General features: G+C 45.9%; 1 long non-coding RNA gene across 2 annotated transcripts in view; it reads right to left on the bottom strand.

Annotated features, from left to right (window-relative positions):
• Positions 1–7122, bottom strand: part of LOC103562311 (uncharacterized) — a 58255-nt gene extending 51133 nt beyond the window's left edge. The window contains exon 1 of one of the 2 annotated variants that reach the window (XR_011525741.1): positions 6905–7122. This is a non-coding gene — a long non-coding RNA (uncharacterized lncRNA). The remainder of the gene's footprint in view (positions 1–6904) is intronic. The other variant, XR_011525742.1, reaches the window with a different exon arrangement.
• Positions 7123–18028: the final 10906 nt, after the last annotated feature.

The raw sequence follows: 18028 nt of genomic DNA, 5'->3' as shown, positions 1-18028 counted from the left end.
GATTTTACATATACACATGTACATTTTAAAGAAAAATAATAAAGGTTTTAGTATTTATGTTTCCAACTCCACCACTATTTGGTTTTGTGCCAACCATTCTTTCTCTCCCTTAGATCGCCCCGGAAAATTCATTCATTAAACAAATATTTATTCAGCAGCCAGTGCATGCCAGGCTCCTGTTCTTGGCACCGGGGACGTGATGATAAATAAAACAGATAAGGTCTCTGCTCTCATGGACTCAGAGCCCAGCAGGAAAGAAAGATTTACTAATACTTACCAGTATTAACGACAATTACTAATAACTTCCAAGTCCTGGAAAGAGAGGGGCAGAGCCCCAGGGAGAGCGTAGGGCCTATCCTAGTTCAGGAGTCAAGGAAAGCATCCGTGAGGAAGTCATGCTTCTCGGAGACCTGAAGGGTGAGTGGGCAGTATTAGCTAGGAGAAGGGGGAAGGGCCTTTCTCCAGCCAAGCAATGCAAAAGGCGTTTCCAAGGCTACTGACTTTTAATGCCCTTCTCCCTCCCGACCACGAAGATGCCCAGCCCAGTTTGCTTATTGTAGCTAAGACTCCTTTAATTTTTCTAGTTATAACTTCCAATGTTTCTGGGAGCTGCAGGCATAATTCTAAAGGAACGAGAAATATCAGACCTGATGAAAGTGAGCCTTTATGTAGATGGGCAATAATGAGTCACTAGAAATTAAAACTCAGAATGGGCTGGGAGAGGCTTGTTGTAGCATCCATTCTGCGCAGGTGTCCAGGCGTCCGGCTTCCCTAGTAAAGAGAAGGGGACACATGAGCAGCCCCAAGAAAGGGGGGCTGAGGGAAACGGCTCAAAGAGAGCAAGGTAAATGGTGGCTCCCTGGGGACCAAACAGAACCATTTCAGCCACCAAAAAGGGGAATGTAGAATAAACTCCTTTCCTTGGAGGTTCACATATACAAAGTGATAAACATAACTAGACAACTGTCAATTTTATGCCTCACGTTTTATTGTAGTGACTCAGCTTAAACCATGTCAATATCCAGAATTTTTGGAAAAGTCACCCATTCCCCTAAAGGTAGGATTTTTCACCCGACATTAGAATAGGAGCCTCACTATTCACCTGTTGGAGCCTACAATCGGAAGATGTTGTTATTGATGGTTTTTAAACTTATAACCTTAGAAGTAGGTTTTGTTTTTTAAATAAAACTAGGAAAGTAGAAAGAAAGGAAACACATGATCTGTAGGTGAATCATCATCCTAATAAAACCATAGTTCACATTTGGGTATATTTCTTTTCAGCCTCTTTTCTTACACATTGTTTTGGGGTTTTGTTTTTCCTTCTTAACATATCTTATTTAATACTCTGCATACAACTTGGATGCAGATCTGCTTTATTTTTGTTTAACATGCTACCATAAACATTTTCCTCTCTATGGCGTAACTTTTGTAAACGTTACGTCTAACGGTTGCACAATATTCCATCAAGTGGATCTGCCCTTGTTTATGTCACCAGTCCTCTTCTCTTGGATTTCGAGGCTTCCATGAACATTTTAACCTGAAGCTTTCTCAATAATGAAGAATGTCTATAGCAAGGACCTTTGGAAATGGCATGACTGGGTCAAAGGTATCAACCTTTTAAAGATTTCTAAAATTTAAAGTTCAGATTGTGTCTTAAAATACTGTGTCCGTTTATACTCCCGTTGACAACCTATGAAAGCATTTGTTCATTACACCCTGTCAGTTCCCTCTCTTTCCCCCTTAACTTTTACTAATTTGTTAGGTAAAGAAAAACATAGATGCTATGTTGTTACTCTGCATTTCTGTGTGGTTGATATTTTTCCCATATTCTTCATGTTTTAGTTTCTCTTTGATATATTGTCCATTCATGATCTTTGTTTGTTTTCTGTTAGCCCTCTTTTATGCTTTTGGAAAAGCAAAAATTGTTTGGTTTTTGCCTTAAAATTTTTTAACATATAGAACCTTTTCATTTTTTTGATATTAGTTCTGAACTATGATCATAACAGATAATACAATTTTCATTCAAGATGTTATTTAAACACACCTCATTTTTATTTTAGATTAACTCAACTGCTCTGAGACTGACGCTACAATGTATCTTTTTACTAGACTAGTCTTTTCTTACTTATGTTCTTACAGCTTGCCTTCTTACTTTAAAGCTATCTATGTATAAGGGCCGGCCCGGTGGTGTAGTTGTGTTTTTGCACTCTGTATCAGTGGCCCAGGGTTCCCAGGTTTGGACCCTGGGTGCAGACCTACATGCTGGTCATGCTGTGGCGGCATCCCATGTACAAAATAGAGGAAGATTAGCACAGATGTCAGCTCAGGACCAATCTTCCTCACCAAAAAAAAAAAAATGCGTGTATATGTATATTTATGCACACACACAATATGCAGGCAGAGACACAAAGAGGAGATACAATTTAATTTGCTCTCTTTTGTCTTAGCCATCAGTTCAATAAAACATTTGGCTAAGTTATAGGCGTTCATTATATATGATATTCTTGTCCTACAATTATAGAAAATTGAGAATTGAATGTAAAATAAAAATATTAACTAATGAAGACCTTTTCTTTTTTAAAAAAAAGTTAGCATGTAATTTATGTTTTTTAAATAACTATTTGGAAGGTTGTGCATTGATTTCACTGAGAACATTTTTTAGCATCCTCATTTGGAATTGCCTTCAGAACTGTCTTCCGAGTCTCCTTACTGCAGACAGCGTTACCCAGGCTCATTCCGAGTCTTTCTCACCTGTTTTGGTCTAACCTGCCTGGAGAGGGTTGCACCGGTGGAGTTTCTCTCATCCCAAGGGCTAGAGGTCTGCCACGAGGCATCTGCCCTTCTCAGTCCATATCCCCGAGAATCTAAGTGCAAATCTGAAAACCGAAGCAGGGAGGAGGTTCAGGAACAGAAGGTCCTTTGAATGGGCGCAAGGCATCCAGTGGCTGCTCTCCTGAGTCCAGGCGCTTCTTCGGCTGTTGGCTCTGGTGGGGTCTCCAAGAGCAGGTGTGCCGGGCACAACCAGGACCACCGGAAATGATGGCCCAGCTTCTCGAATGTGCGTTGAGAAGTCCCTTTTGAGTCCTTGCTTAAATTTCAAAGACTTAGAATTGCTTTTATTTTTTTTCAAAAACTAAGAAAAATTGCATAAAATTAAGATTAAACTGAAATTAGTAAGGCTGCGCTATACAGATTTATCACGTTCCTGTTACAATTAACTGTGGGCACACAATTTTTAGCTCTGTTTTTTCTGATGAAATGTGAACATCGTCAAGTCTACGAAGGCGTAATACCACGATTTAGAAAACCGGCACCCGTGATGCTCTGAGTACAGAATGGCGCTTATATCCATAGACATTTGCTTGGAAATTCCTAAGATGCTCCTTTTCTGAGGTCAAATCAGCAGTGTGATCGATTATTCACTTAAAAAACACTCTTGGGCATCTCAGCCACAACGAACTAATGTCTTTGGTAAATCAATAATTTTCCTCTCTAATCACAAGAAGAAACCCAGAGCATCAGAAAAGTCATCAGCAAAAACGTACAAAGACCTGCCAGCTGTTTCTGGCAGCCCGGTGAAGAGGCGACAGAAGAAAACAAGAAGAAATGTTCGCCATATGTCGGGAGATGAGTGGTAATGGAAAATACTCACAAACAAATGACTAACACTTGTCTGTACGTTATTCAGGTGAGCAGATAAAATGCATCCATCTCAGCATCGTGTCTTCTGGATGCAAATCACTCCGCGGCTCAGGCCGTCTTTTCCAGAGGCGTGTGAGTCCTCATGCAGCCCGAACCATCAGTGGGGTCAGCAGTTTCGCTGCATAAGCACTTTAAAGATTAAATCCCAACGTCTGAACTGGCATAAAACATTCTGTATGAAATAATTCACAGTACAGGCTTTCCTTTTCAATTTCCGAATCGGTGTTGCTGTTGTCTGGTCTTCGATAAGGCTTAGAACCTTTCCCCTTCTCTCCAACTCCATTTCCTCGGTCCGCGGCCTGACGCCCCTCATCAGCCCTCGTCGGCCTCGTCGGGTGGGCTGCTTCGGCTGTGTTTGCTGGGCCCCGGTCGGATGCAGGAAGGAAGGAACGCACGGGGTCTGCCCACTGAGGTCCCTCAAGCTCAGGAGGACACAGCCCTTTGCTTTGCGCATGTTGAAGCGGGTGCGGACATTCATTCCCTCGGGAATCCACTGTCTTCTCCAGGAAGTCAGCTTCGCCAGAGCCAGAAGCAAGGGAGCAGACACGGTGGGCGATGAACATCCTAAGGGAGCCCAGGCTGCACACGGCCCAACCCGGATGTTAGTCAGTGAGTCAGTCATCAATAAACCAGACTGTGGCTTTGACCCTCTGGTGGGATTCAAACACTTGGGGCGACATCCCCAGGCCTTATGGGAGAGCCGAGGGGGCCATCACTCGAGGCTGTGGGACCCCAGGGGTGACTGCGGGCTTCACTACGTGTGCATGCAGCCGTGTAGGCTCTTTACTTGGGACGAGTTTGTTGAAATAGGGACCTCACAGAGGTTGCTGCATCTCTTGCTTTAAAAAGTCTTGAGAAGAAGTTAGTATATTGATAAGGAGATCTGATCGGTGGTTACCAGGGAAAAGGGGGGGTGGGGGGAGGGCACAGAGGGGGAAGTGGTGTACCCACAACATGACTAACAAAAATGTACAACTGAAATCTCACAAGGTTGTAATCTATCATAACATTAATAAAAAAAAAAAAAGTCTTGAGAAGACAGTTGTGTTTAGACTAGAAGCAGAGAACTGACCAACTCAGTTCTCCAAGGAAGGGCTATCACCCCTGGGGAAGCGTGACAATTTCTGGGAGCATTTTGACTCTTGCCCTGGTTGGGAGGCCCCGCTTGCATTTCACAGGGGGCCAAAGGTGGTAAACACGTGTCAAGTGTGGGAGATGGGCCACATGACAAGAAGTGTCCCATATCCTGCCCTAATTTCAAATGAATGTCCAACATGTAAATGAAAACCTTGATAAAATTATCTGAGCCTGACATCCAACTCTATTTATAATAAACATATAAACGCAAAGTATTTTTTCACAGATTTATTACACATTGAATTTTTCAAGAATGCAATCGGTGTGTATAAATACTTGTCTCATTTGGAATTTTACCTAGAATTGACGGCCCTTTCAGTAAATCTCCGATGACAGTGTATCAGGCTGCGTATGTAACTCTGCATTCCAGTAGAGCTACAAATATCCTGACCCAGTCCTTATTCCAAAACACCAAACGTAAAGAGTGTTGATGATATTCCACTGAATATTGTCTTCTCTTAGGCCCGAACTAATTCATTAGAAATAGTTGTAAGCATTGGACTAGTTCATAATATCCTTTAGTTTAGTCACGCCAAAAATATACATGCTTTTATTATAAATTACTCTCCTATTATTTCCTGTCTATTACAGTTTCTGCGGACCGTGTGTGTCCCACCCAGATCCCCGCTTCAGGGCTTCCCAGGGGCTGACAGCCCACAGCTGAGTGCCAGCACCCCTCCCAGCAACCACTCAGGAGCAGCCTGCATCCACTGACCGGCCGGTGGGGAACAAGGCTCTGATCAGCCACATTCTGCAGCATCAGCCCAGCTCCAGAGCGCCCTGCGCGTCTGCTGAGTCATTCTTGGGACTGAGTCAGAGCCCAGCCCGACCTCCCCCTCTGCCCAAGCCTGCTTCCCTCCCTCTGTCCTGCAGGTGTTGGTCCTGGGAGCAGGTCCAACACACCTGCCGCCCTCATGCCATCTCAGGTTCTGTTTCCCAGGGAACCTGAACCGTGACACAGTTAATGGTTTTTGGACATTGGGTGGTATGTTATCTGCAATTTTAACTTGGGGCAGTAAAGGGGGAATTACAAACTATTTGCAATTTAAAGAGGCACAGTCCCCTATGGGCATGAGAACCTCTGCATGACATGGTCTCCTCGGGGCCTCCACCCAAAACCCTGTCCTCTAGGGCGGGAACACGGCCTGCCCCAGATGGGCTGCAATTCACCAGACCCAAGTGACACCTTAGGTAACTGTTTCTCACGCACTTGGTTAAATGAGGGGTCCTCTCCAGCATCACTTCACACCAGCCCTTCTTCCCCAGGTTACCCCCCTACACCATGCAGCCCTCGGTCAGTACCGGCCACACGTGAGGCAACCAGCGAAACCCAGCAGCGCGTGCCCTTCCGCGTTCCTGAGGCCTCACACCCACTGGCCACATGTGTCTCTAGCTCGAAGACACCAGGTGCCTCAAACGGTCACAGGCTGCCTCTGCAGCACCAGGCACGGGGTCCTTTAAGATGTTTTAGATGAAATAGAGTTTTAATTTAATTCTCAATATCAGAAAATTAAAGTTCTTCTTTAACTGTCAACTGAAAAAGATTCACAAAGCCAGAGTAGACCTGGAGTGTGTGTGTGCATGTGTGTGTGTGTGTGAGCATTTGAGTGTGTGTATGTTTTAGTGTGTGTATATGTGTTTGAGTGTGTGTTATTGTGTGCGCATGCGTGTGAATATGGGTTTGAGTGTGTGTGGTATTGTGTGCATGTGTACGTGTGAGTAGGTGTTTGAGTGTGTGTGTATGTGTATGAGTGTATGTGGTATTGTGCTGTGTTGTGTGTGTACGTGTTTGAGTGCATGTGGTATTGTGTGTGTGGTGTTGTGTGTGCCTGTGTGCGGCTGCTCTACGTGTCTGTGTGGGAGAGAGAGCCTCTGGCCTCAGGGAGCGTGGCGGAGGTCGGCCCTAAGGCAAGTTCAGCGAATAGCATGTTTGTTCCTCTGCCCCAACTTTCTGACCAAGCTGCCCCAAACCAATGATTCAAACACCTTTGAAGGAACATAATTTTCCCTCATGTCAGGAAACTGTCCTTTTATACTCAATAAAGCTAGAATGAGGATTATTTACCTGGTTCTGTAACTCCATTCAAATCGATTTTGTGTCGATATAACACTTCAGCATGCCACAGGGTCGTCAACGATCTGAGTCGTTGGACATTCCACACAGAAACACAGGTCAGTGTCTCGAAACTGGAACCCAGCTCCCCGGTGCTGGCGCTGCCTCCAGTCTGTGGGCACAGAGGCATCCAGTCACTCAGTCTCCTGAACCCCTTCGCCTGTGACGCTGGGACGCTGGTCAGAGTTTCCACCTTTGCTTCCTCCCAGGGGTGTGGTGATGATTAAAGCAATAATGCCTTTCCAGTACAGAGACATTCCAGACTAAAGACACTGCATGCACATTCTGCTTCCAGTGACACAGGCTGATGTAATTGCGAGCCAGGGAAATAAGATCAAGCCAGGTGTCCCACCTACACAGCAATGCTATTTGCCTTACTCTCGTGACTTGGGGCCTGCCTCAAAATAAAAAGAAGCCCCCATGCCCAAGAAAGAAGATATCAGGTTGAGAAAGAAATGCTTTCATTCACTCAACTTTCATTTCATCAATCAAAAAATGTGTACAATTCTATTCCAGTCACTTAGTTCAAGGCTAAAAATAGAGTTAAAAAGTAAATGTCCCACCTATTTGTTCATCATGTCATTTGTACTTCAGAGGAAGCTTTTATAAAAATATTCACGTTGCTGTTAAAGGCGGGAAGATTATGTAAGGCCCACCAGGTAACCTAGTCAGTGCTTTGCATGCTCATTTTCTTCTCTCCCAAATGTAACTGGCATACCAGCCGGTGACACATCTGCTCTGCTGCCCAGCGCATCAGCTCTTCACTGAACACCTCCCCTCCCGCGACAGTGTGGACTGACGTGGGTGCTGGCCCAGTGCTGTGAGAGGCTCCGTGGTGTCCAGACTATGGACCACAGCCATGGCACCAGACACAGTGCAAAGATAGCAAGAGAAGTGGTGTGGAGGTCTGAGCTCTTTGCCAACAGATTATACTTTTGTAAAATAATGCTTATGAGAGATTGTATTAAGAAGTTCTGTCCATAGCCAAGCCATAGAGAATATATTTTCTGATTTCATGCATTCAAATGTGTTTGGAGTCCCAGGTCTAAACAGGCAAAGGAACCAGAAAAGGCAGCTAGGAGAGAAGTACAAGTGTTTATCAGGCAGCTTGGATGGGGGAGGCCAATAGAATGGGAAACGGGAAAGAACAAGGACTGCTTCTGGTGGGACATGTCTGCTAACACAGTGATATATAGGCTTGCCCAGGGTGCCCACTTCATTCCCACGTCCAGATGTCCAACCCCCTGCCAGAGGAAAAGAGACCAGGACTAGAAAAATAGTCACATGGAAAGAACACGGTTACATATTAAGAGAAAAATGCAAGTTTCAGATTCACAGGTATAGTATGATTGACCCTCCTTGCTCCACCCCAAGGCCAAATTCATCAGAAGCCAAGCAAGCTTGATATTACAGATCAGCTACTTTAGGACCACACACCTTTAGTGGCCACCACAGGAACTTCGCCCATCAAGGGTAACACCCTCTCTACGGAAACGTGTCCCAAATTTCAAACAATTCTTGCTTATCAGCTTTTAAACATAAGTTATTCTTAAAGGCTTTCAAAAATTTCTTACAAATAAATGGCTTAACTTAGGCTATACCTTGATTCTTATCTTTCAAAAGCTGGGTGGTTTGAAAAATTACCTCCCTGTTCTCATCATTTTTCATATAAGCCTTTGGTGCATTTCTGCAGACCCTCCTACCCTAGGTGCCACAGAAAGACCCAAACCTCACTTCCAAAAATATTTCTTCAGGACTAGCCCCAGTGGCCTAGTGGTTAAGTTCAGCACACTCCACTTTGGTGGCCCAGGTTCGGATCCCAGGCACGGACCTACACCACTCGTCTGTTAGCGGCCATGCTATGGTGGCAGCTCACATAAAAAAAGAGAAAAAAAGAGGAAGATTGGCAATGGATGTTAGCTCATGACGAATCTTCCTCAGCAAAAAAAAATATATATATATTTTTTCCTTCAAATTCCTTGGAAAATATTCCCCTCTGAAACTGTGACTATCAGGTTAAATAACGAGTTGACTATTTATTACTATTTAAATAAATCTAGTTTTTTACACTGCACTATAAAGGGAACAGCCCAAGTTACTTAGATACATTTTAATTTTGATAAAAAGAAGTTTGAAATTATTCTTATTAAGTTGAAACATGAAAACTCTCCAGTCAACTTTTTCTGGATGTAAAAAAACTTATTCTTCATCACGTGTCATTTCTCCCTCAGTTAAATTCTAAGGATGAATTTGCAACAAGGCGTGTGGCTGTCAGTGTTTCTGTTTTAGGTCCTCAAGAACCTTTCAAGTGGATGAAGGACAGGATGCCGACTACATTTAACTTCACCGCCTAGCATTTCAACAGAAGGGCATCAGTGGAAGTCATCTAATAACTCTCGAAGTAGAAATAACTTTATGACATAAAAAGGGAGGCCCCAATTTTTTTTTTCTGTGACTAATGTGGTTTCTTCTCCTCCTTCCCTAAGACATTTAAGTGAATCACAGAGACAGGCTAAAGGCGGAAAACAATGTGTCAGCTTTTTAATGAGCTGTAATTGTCACCACAGAAAATTAAGCAAAGGCTGAGAGTCAGGATTCAAGGTCAGCTATAAACCCCAGACGGGCCATCAGTTCTGATCCCATGATATTCTGAGAGCTTTGTCACTGGGGTAAAGAGAGGTTCAGAAAAACCTGCGTGGAACACTGAAAGGGAATTTTCAACTTTCCAGTTGGGCCCCAGTTCAGACTGTTTTCAGTCATTTCCCACCCTCTTCAGTTTAGCCAGGGGACCCTACGTACGGCAGGGAGGAGCACCACAGCCTGCCACATGCAAGCCCTTCTCAGGCCCCAGCTGATGGCAAGGAGGTGGTGGTGGCAGCAGTATCTCTTCCAAGGCATTGTCCTCAGTCATTGTATTCCAGAAACAGAAAACTGACCTTGAAGAGAGAGGCTTGGGGGGGGTCAGGACATATAATAAACTGAAGGTGACCAGTGTGGGCTCTGCTGCCTCCAGAGCAGGCGGGGCCTTGCAGAGGCATTCAGTCCACAGACTTCTCCTGAGCAACACCGTAGTAGTCGGGGGAAAAGGCAGGAGGAATAACTGTGGAACTCAGTGTGCTTGGTCTCTGTTCTATATCAACACTCAAAGGTCTCCTCTGGAAAATGCTGAATAGATGCAGCAGTCGTGCTTTTAAAAACGATCAGAAAGTGCTGGGGCGTGATGTTATTATAGAACCTCGTTATTTTAAAATGCACAGTAAATGACTTCCAAATCCTTTTATTCAAAACCCCAGATAAAAGGAGCAGTTTCTTCTCAAAGAAACCAAGACTACTTCCTCCTTGGAGAATAAGCTGTGAGCGCTGGTGAGACATGAGCAAATAGCCCATCCAAGCAGCAGAGGAAAATAATGGTTTTGTTTTGTTATCACGAGAAGTGCGCTCGCTCCAAGGCGTTGCTATAGGAGGCCCCGCGAGGATTCCACTGCTATTAACCCTGCCTTCTAATTGGAGACTCGCTCCTTATGGGGCACAGTTAGGGAGAGTGTTTGCCCAGGTGACTTGTAACAAAATGAAATCAGCAGATGTTATGTCTCCCGAAATTGCCGCCAAGTTCTCGTGAGTTGCTGGATGCTGAGATGCTCTGAAAATTCTGCCTAAAATTGCAGCTCAGTGTGAACAGAGCAATCATATCACTAGGCTGGGGCAGATTGTTGCCAAATGCTGAGAAGTTTTCAAAGGCTTTTAGTCATCTCCAGAAACATAAAAAAGGAGATGAAGAAACTAGCCCGCTGAAAGTGAGATGCTAAAAGCTGGGCCGCTAGGGTGATCTCATCCCTTCTGAGAACCTTCCCTCACCTGCGGCTGCACCTGCCTCACCCACATGGAATCCTAGGGCCGTGGGGTGAGATGACAGGTGGGGCGTGATTTCAATCATCAACTGTAACCCTCAGAGTTGGGTTGGGACCTCCAAGAGCAGGTGTCAAGACAGGCTTAGACCAGGAAGAGAAGTAAAGGGAGATGTGACGGATAGGGGAGAGGACCAGAGAGGCAGGGAGAGCGTTCAGACCACAGGCAGGTCTGAGCTCTAAGAAGAAAGGAGGAAGACCGAAACCCCTTTCCTAGACACTCACGTTTCCCATTGCTAGTGGGGCTCCTGTGTTGGGCATGAGCTGCTCCGTCTCCTCATCTCTTTACCTTTCTTGCAGGTTCTCTCCAGTGCCATAGATTAAAGAGATTAATGCCACGCCCAGTCGAGACTCTCTGACGCCCTCCAGGCCCACCTGTGAACACGATGTCCACGTGTAAGCCAGCCCTGGAGAGAGCAGAGAAGGGCACACCTTCTCCTCTCCCTGCCTCCCATGGCCCCTCCACCTGCTCCCCACTGAGGCCTGATGCCTGGCCCTGTTTCCAGGTGCGATTTCTGCAGCCCTTACCTCTCCGGGGTGGCTCCCTTCCTTTCTGGTTCTGAGAGAGCCCCTGAAAGCTCTCAGAGACGCAGAGGCAGGGGTCACGCCCATCCCTTGTCCTCAGAGGTGGAAAAGGATGTACTGAGGATAGCTCGCTCCAGCCTGAGTAACTCCCTGAATGGTGAATGTCGGAGCACAAGCAGTGCCAGCCCAGAGACCTCGGGGCTCCACCATGCTGTCATGGACGTGGTTCTTAGAGGGCGAGCGAAGCTGTGAGTGCCATTCAGAGATGGTGCAGGGAGTCACGGTCCTACACCCATCCTCCTCGTAGCCTTCTCTAGAGGCAAAAGGCACCACCCAGCAGCGTCTGCTCCCCCTCCCATGCATCGTGACTCTGTACCCCACCCCCTCCACCCCCAGGGATCCCAAGGCCAAAAGGTGCCTCTTCACAGAAAGTTCAAGGAGCCCTGCCCTCACACAGGCCAGTAAGGCCAACCTTCTGTCGTCCAAGAGAAACACTGCTCCCCCCCAGCTCTCTTTAATCCGCCCTCGCAGAACTTTTTGAAAGAGCCAATGTTCTTCCCAAAAGGTTTGGCTTATCTCTTCGAACATTTCTACATTTCTGCCTGAGATGATTATCCCTTCTCTCTCTCTCTTTCTTTTTTTTTCTGCAAATAAGCAAATAAATGAATTTTTGGTCACATGTGGCCATTTGTACACCCATGCTGCCATTTATCCAGTTAGCTTTCTTTTTTTTTTTTATGATTTGTTGGCTTTTATTTTTTTTTATTGAGTTATTGATAGGTTACAATCTTGTGAAATTTCAATTGTACATTAATGTTTGTCAGTCATGTTGTAGGTGCACCACTTCACCCTTTGTGCCCACCCCCCACCCCACCTGTCCCCTGGTATCCACTAAACTGTTCTTAGTCCATAATTTTAAATTCCTCATATGAGTGGAGTCATACACAGATTATCCTTCTCTCGCTGGCTTATTTCACTTAACATAATTCTCTCAAGGTCCATCCATGTTATTGCAAATGGAATGATTTTGTTCTGTTTTGCAGCTGAGTAGTATTCCATTGTATATATTTACCACATCTTCTTTATCCATTCATCTGTTGCTGGGCACTTAGGTTGCTTCCACGTCTTGGCTATTGTAAACAGTGCTGCAATAAACATTTATCCAGTTAGCTTTCTGCTCCAGGGAAATACCCGAAAAGGAAAACAAAAATATATTATAGCAATTAAATTTCGAACACTAGTATTGTGAAGGAAAAAAATTTGCAGAAACAAAAATCTCTGACACAGCATTTGCACTGTGAGTGCAGCATTCACATATGGATGTTTGTCAGAAGGCAGACTGTCATTCTCTCACGAGGGGGTTGGTGCTGACGGTCTGAGCTGGGAGCGGGTTGCTTGGAGCTTAGGACACATACCCTCCTAGCAGCCACGTTCTAGTTGGTGGTTGGGTTCCCCGGTTAGCCATCAAGACTCCATCTCTGGAGCTTCAACCTGTGCCCTTTAATAGACTTTGTTTAGGGCAGTTTTGGGTTCACAGCAAAATTGAGTGCAAAGTGCAGAGTTCCCACATCCCCTCACCCCACACACACACAACCTTCCCCTACCGACACCCGGCACCACAGTGGGATGTTTGTCACAACCTGCACTTGTTAGGAACCTACACTGAGACATCATTATCGCCCCAAGTCTACAGTCTGCAATGGATTCACTCTCATGCTGCACGTTCTGTGGGTTTTGACTGCCCCATAATGACATGCACCCGCCATTGTAGTATCCTACAGAATCGTGTCACAAACAGGCCTCCCTAAAAATCCTCTGTGCCGGGCCAATGCCTCCCTCCTCCCTAACCGGAACGTCTTGAAGTAAACTTTCCCTTTCTCATTCTTCTCCCATCTGCTACAACCACACCTTCAGGCCTCCTCACTCCTAGTGTCCCCTGGGTGTGCCGTAGTGTCTGAGCCCCATGCAGGCAAGCTCTCCCCAGGGTCCCTGATGCAGCTTGTCAGCACTCCCAACCCCCACCCGCCCTTCATAGGGCCAGATTCCTGTGAATCTATGAGCAACTAACAGCCCGGGTGGAGCTCAGGTATTTCCATCTGAAGAGCGTGCTGGTTGACCCCCTCCATCTCTTGAATAGATGCACTCTCAGGAAGTACCAGAAAGGGATGTGGAGAGGGCCACCACCCTCCAGACACATCTCCCTGAGGCTAGTTTCTACTTTTTCCCCTTTCTCCCTCCCTTCCCTTCAGAGTATACAAATGATTTCAAAGTTCCAAGACTCCTCTCAAAATGGCTCTCTTGGCAGAGGTGCCCTGGCTGGAACACGTGTGGGTGACTGAGTGGCACCGCGAGCTTGCAGTTGAGAGCTTGTGTATGTATCAGAACCAGAGAGAGACATTTTAGTTCTCCGTTTGCAGGTGCCTAGTCTTGGGTCTATCAAGATGCTACTTTCTTCTTCTTGGTGGTTACAATGTTAGCATGTCTCATGGGGAAAAACAAGTTTTCGCAGCCTTTCTAGGATATCCAATAAACACTCCCAGTACCATCTAAAAAGTGGGTGTAAAATCACTTTTTGTAACAAAACAAATCATGTGATAACACAAGAGAAGGATTAGGGAGAAACTTTGCTGAAATTCCGACTGCCTTTACTGGATGCGGTCCCCTATCTTGGAGCATATAAAGATTACTGTTGCCAAGGAAACAGGACCAGAGAGAGAAAGGCAGAAACTTTTGTCTCATTTGGTTTTCCCCAGACTCGCAAAGCAAGCTGGGCTGTAAACAGAGCTGGATGAGATTATGGTAGATTTATAATTTACTTAGTCAAATTGCTTTTAATTCACAGTCATGCCTTAATGTACATTTTTCCCCTCTGAAAGTTAGGTCTTGCATTTAGTTGTCCAATGTCTGACAAATAACAGAGCTTTAAAATTCATTGTCTATGATTAAACTCAAATACAGGACAGATGGCTTGTCTGAGTATGTGTCAGACAGGCAAAGCACTTAAGATTTGCGACAGGCAAGACCGGGAATTAACTGCTACGTTTTTGCATTTATTCATACATTCATGTATACCGTGAATACGGCCATAAAACTTATTTAAGTGTTCTCACTTTATTCAAAATATTCCCAAACAAAGCAACGGCTCTCCTTTTGGCAAACCAGATGCCCTAAGCTCAACCCCATTAACTCAAAATCCATTTTTCTCATGCTATATGTATTGTGTACGTCTCATTTTACTCTGACATTCAGGATGAAAACAGCACCCTTTTGAAAGCCCAGCTTGCCTGGAACCCACAATATTGGTTCCCACTTCATTTTTATGAACCTTTTTATTGCAATATTTAATTATTTTATTGAACAAACATTTGTCTGTGGGAATAAACAAAGATGAGCCAAATGAGAACAGGCCCTGGCTCTTTATTCAGAGCTTGCTATAGCAAGAGAGTCAGCCACGATCGTCTGTGTCTGGCAGAGACTCAGAGGCAGGCAGAGTAATGGGGAAGCTGTCTTGTGGAGGAAAGGAAGGCTTGGGCGTGCCCCTGTTGGAGGCTGGCAGTGTGCAGAAGCTGCAGGAGGGCCAACTAGAAGCAGGGCACCCCGTATGACGGTCAGAGGTGCATAAGGGGCTTTCTGTGCTTGGCCCTAAGTTAGAAGCAAGGACAAAAGTTAGGGAAGGCATCAGTTATTCATCAAGTCCTAGCCGTTTGGGGCCAATTGTTGAGCGGTCACTGTTTGGCTTCTTGGAGCAGCTGCTAGAGATGGTGGAGATTGTGGTCTGCCCTCCTGCAAGTCTGACTTGTAGATACAGGCTGGCTTCCTCGGCCGGCCACTGAAGACAGTGGGTTGGGTTTCCTGGGCTGGTTGCTGCAGGCCACGGGTCAGAGCGCCCTTGTTACACAGTCAGGCACCACGGAACGCCATTCTGGTCAACGACAGACCGCATAACTGACAGTGGTCCCCTAAGTTTAGTACCATACAGCCTAGGTGTGTAGTGGGCCATACCATCTAGATTTGTGTAAGTGCACTCGATCATGTTTGCACAACGACGAGATCGCCTAACAACGCATTTCTCAGAACGTGTCCCCATCGTTACGCAACGCAGGAGTGTATACGGCCTGGCCATCGTCCTTCTGTATACTCAATCTCTCAGTCAATAAACATTGTACAAACGAAAAAGCACCAAAGCTTAAGTGTAAGCTCGGTGAATTATCAAGTGTGACAACCATCCAGGGGCCCCGTTTATCTTTAAATTCTCCAAATCTTACCTTTAGAAATCTGTTGTCAAGGAACGTTTAAGCTGCTGCGTGGACTCTCAACCAGGTGCCTCGTTAGCCCTCATGTCCAGGGGTGGCCTCACCAGCTGCAGGCCTCTGAGACCTTTTCCTGAGGCCCAGTCTTCGCAGACACGATGGACGCAGACAGCCCTGGGGTCCCCAACACCAGGTACAGCCCCAGGAATCACCTTCCCCCACATTCCTGGACCGAGGGGAGCAGGTCGGAGAGCGTGCCTTGAAAACCAGGCTCCACCACTCCCTTGGGCCAGTGAGAGAGTCTCTAAAAACTGTTTCTTCATCTCAAAATGCAGGTGATAACAGTGGCTGCGTTCAGTGTTGCTGTGAGGATGAAATGAGGCAATGGGCGTGGAAACCTCTAGCACCATTCCTCGCAGAATGGGCACTTGGATTTTGATTTATTGGATGCATCTCTCCCGGTGGTGTTTACCAATGACAGCTGAAGATTACCGAGAAGCAGCTGTGTGCCGGGCCCTGAGCCTGGGGCTTCCTCTTAAATGTATGTTGCTAGGTCTTCTTATTAGACCGAGGCTATTAAGCATCTTTATTTTACCGATGAAGGAGCAGAGGCTCAGAGATGTTAAGAAGCCTCGCCGTGCGTCCCTGCATTTGTTGCGAGGATTAAATGAGATGAGGAAACCATGTCCTTACACTGTCCCCAGCACATGGTAATCACTCAGTCAAGGGGGCTGTCGTTCAAAACGACCTTTGACTATCCAGCCACAGGCCCCACGGAGCGGCCCCTCCGACACCTCTTCTCTCTTTCATCCTTACTAACAAAATCACATTTTTATGTGGGGTAACCTTAAGCCCCAACACAAGTCCTCCTCTCGGTCTCCCTGACATCTCTGGACCTTCATGTGACCTAGTTCTGCCAGAAGAGAGAAGCGTAAGTCTCCTAGGTGGGCCTTTGGGGGAAACTATTACAGTCTCAAAAAAAAGGAGGAGCTTCATCTAGCACCTGCCTTTCCCCCTTTGTCTGTCCCCACCTTTGCTGCCTGGAAAGCACAAGTCAGGCCAAGAGCCGCTGTCCTGCAAGCATCAGAACAGGAGGCCAGGCCCAGGACAGCAAAGCAGAGACAGGAGACCGAGGACCCTGATGGCCCCGTTGGGGTGCTATAGCCCAGCGCTGGACCGCCAGCCTGCAGACCGGTTCACCGCTGTGCTGAAGCCACTCTGGCCAGATCTCTCCTACATGCAGCCCAAGGCAATCCACACAAGGCAGCCACCATCTGGGGCCACCTGAATGTCTGAATGAAATGCAGTTCCCAAATGAATGAAAAGCACTTCAAGCAACTTCTTTAACGCAGTCTGTCTACCTGTCCCAGCCAAGATGAGAAAGAACTCCAGGGAATGAAAGGTCAGTTCCCCATCATCTCCACGCGAATCCTTCTCAACCCTTCAAAGGATTAACGTCAAGGCTTTTCCTGAATATCAGAACCATGTGTTGACCCCTAGCTGCTAACCTTCCCTATTCCCTGGCCTATGGTGTCATATGTGGTGTCGCCAATGGTGTGTCCGTGGTCACCAGCGTTGTGTCCTCAGGATCTGAGACACTTCTTCTCAGGCTTGGCTCGAGACCAGCCTCACCCAGGAGGGAACTGAACGACCCTTCTGTAAATCCTGAGGCATCTGCTGTGGCTTCCTGGTCAAGGTCCAAAAAGGCCGCAATTGCATTCTGCCTACTTGTGAGTTCTAATTAAGTCGCATTTATTTCCCATCCAAAAAAGATTATGCCCAACATTGCTCTGCACGTTAAAATAACAAGGGGTCCAACCCAAGTGACAAAGGAGCATCTCACCGTGACATGAAGCGATCAGGTGGTGGGGGCGAGAGGCTGCATCTGGCTTTATGCTGAGCCAGCTGGGATGGCAGCCTTCGACTTGAAAGAAGCTAAGTCTATCAGAGGCGTTAAACTTGTGATTTTCTGTGCCTTTACAGGGAAAAACATGCACATAGTTCCACTTACTTTAAATGATTTGTAAGGTGATGTCAGATGAAGAGGACTGAACTCCCACAGCTTTCCTATCAAACCCACACGAGGAATACAAAAACTAAATTCCTTTTCTATACTAAGTATGCAGGCTTAACGTGGTACAGTACATGACTTTTTACATTCTAAGCTACAAATAACTCCTAATTGAGGGATTTTACTTTGCTTAAGGAAATATTCTAAAAGGTCAAAATTTTTACATATTTAATGTGCAAAACTGCTTTCACAAATATATGTGACTAAGTGGTGAAATAAAAGTCATTCCAGAAAATTGACATGATCCTCCTTTTGATTAAACTAGAAAAGGCACAAGTGTTCAGGGCCTAAAATGATGTTGGATTCAAATCAAGACCCATACACA

Source organism: Equus przewalskii, chromosome 13 (assembly GCF_037783145.1).
Source record: "Equus przewalskii isolate Varuska chromosome 13, EquPr2, whole genome shotgun sequence".
Taxonomy (NCBI): Eukaryota; Metazoa; Chordata; class Mammalia; order Perissodactyla; family Equidae; genus Equus; species Equus przewalskii.
The sequence above is the reverse complement of the archived record's forward strand: the minus strand, read 5'-3'. Positions and strand labels throughout refer to the sequence as shown.